The following is a 2,390-nucleotide window of genomic DNA, read 5'->3' on the forward strand; positions in this document are numbered from 1 at the left end:
GTGTAGCTGAGAGTCATTTTTTGTTCTGACTTTGCAGATGTGGCTGGGGGGAATGCTCCTGTGGAACATCAAAGCCTTTCATGAATACATGCTATTTTGGTGAAGAGCCTTCTGTAGTCTAAAACGTTCAAAACAATCATTTTGGGGAGGCTTACTTTTGCTTTCAAGTGTTTTCCATGAAATAAGAATCTAAATCTTGACACTAAAATGAAACATTGCTTTTAATAATATATGTTCATAGATAAAAAATAATTCTCCCCCATAATACACTTGATGATCTTTGAGGTCTCTTCCAACCTTGGCGATACTGTGATACACTTTAGCTTTTTCAAAATCGAGGAGTTTTCCCTCTGAACCAGAATGCACAGTAAACTTGAAACCACTGCTCAGCAAGACAAAACTCAGTTTTCAGCCAGCAGCAATGAGTCTCAATTCAAACTGTGTTGCCCTTTTTCAACCTAGAATGTGACACCTGTATCTGTTTATTTGCACCACCTTCAGCCATATCCGCTTGAGGTGGGTTTTGCACTGTCGTCATGCCAAGCAACTCCCGTTGCAAGGAAAAACCTGTCTGCTTGACATTGCCTTTCCTTCTCACCACACTTTCATCAGTGTGGCTTGAAATACAGGCTGTCTAGAGACGCAGTGCTCCTGCAGTGGTTCAGGTCTGTGCCTTTGAAGGCTTGCTTCTCGCTGTAGTACTGGAGTGCTTTTCACTAACCCAGTTAAATGTAATGAGAAGCAAGGAGGGGAATCACCTCTGGGGCTCAGGGAGCTAGGGTGGCCCAGCTGTAAGATAAGCCAGGGCCTGAGCATCCTGCTCCTGTAGGACTGTCAAATTGTGTTGAAACAGACAAAATCAATGCCTAATTTTATGTGACTGAAAATTGCCACAGCCAATGTTAGGATAAAAAATTTGATTTAATATATTTTAAGTTTACCAAGGAAGGGGTTTTTTCCCCCCCCACCAGTTGCTCTCCTTATGGCTCCCAGAAGGAAACAACGTTTCATAAGCAGAACTGGAACAGCCTGTCAGAATCACTCATACCTAATGATGGATACTTATTGCTGTCACCAGAGACTTAAGGTCTAACAATCCCATCACATAAAACTCAAAAAGAATGTAATGACTTCACTGATCCGTTGCTGCTAAAACTGAGGTAGGTGCAGAATTTGGATTAATTCACCTGTTAAAATTGATAAAAGATGTTGGATTGACCTTGGTGGCTCCAGCATGGAATATCTGGCATACTGCATGTATACACAAGCATGTGCTTGACCGTAATGTTTTGTAACTCATTGTCAATTTGCTTCAGTTTGTTTCCACTCAGCTGCTGCAAGGTTCGTAGCTGTTATATGGGAAATGGATCAGCAATGCACTACAACTACATATTAGGTGCCCACGCAGTACAAACACAGCCAAAGTTTTGGGGGCCTGAGTTATTCAGGGATGACAGTTATGGAGGATTTTGGTGAATATCCAACGGACGCTATTTACTAGGAGTTCCCCTGGCACTTGTCTGATTTAGCAGGGCAAAAGCAGTAGCCCTTCTCTGAGTACTTCCCAGGCACATCTGAACTGCTGCAACAGACCCAATTGAACAGCAGACACTGAAAGGCACAGAAGCGTTCCTAGGGGCAACAGGGACATCATTAGGATGTTCTTTTGAAAACAACAGATAGAGATACAACTCCTTTAGACAACAGCACCTTTCAGCTTGCTTTCTTACATTTTACACACCACATGTGAAAAATATCATGCTTGTTACTGAACTGAAGAGCATGCTTGGGTACCTACACTAGCTCGGGCTACTAAGTGAAAAACCGCATTTGGAAATAACGGTTTGAAAACTGAAATAACAAGAAAAATACCTGGAAACAAGGAACAAAGCAAAACTAGACTACAGATAAGAGGGGAGAGTTCTGCTTCACATCATTTTTTCATAACAATAGTGACAACCCTTCTAGGTCACCTATTACATCTGCTTTCATTTCTTTTTTCTCTTCACCTTTTACTTCATTAGCACTCTTGTACCGATACTTTATTTTAGCTGTGGACAACCAATGGGATTCCTACACACGTTTTTAAACCTTTCACTCGGTTATAGACACAGACCTGCATATGAAGACTATGCTCGTGGCCATGGGCAGCCTGTCCTAGTTGGAGGTATCCCTGCTCAATCCCTGCAGGGGGGTTGGACACAATGACGTTTGAGGGTCTCCTTCAAGCCAGTGCAATCTGTGGATTATTTTATTCTCTGAAATAACAAGATGCTTAAAAGACTTTCTAGACTTTTATCTTTGGCTAGGCTCATCCACTAATTTGGGGAGTTCTGACTCATGGAAGTCAAAGAACTTTGGATCAGGGCAATAATTTACACCTCAGCAAC

Source organism: Dryobates pubescens, chromosome 19, assembly GCF_014839835.1.
Source record: "Dryobates pubescens isolate bDryPub1 chromosome 19, bDryPub1.pri, whole genome shotgun sequence".
NCBI classification, from domain to species: Eukaryota; Metazoa; Chordata; class Aves; order Piciformes; family Picidae; genus Dryobates; species Dryobates pubescens.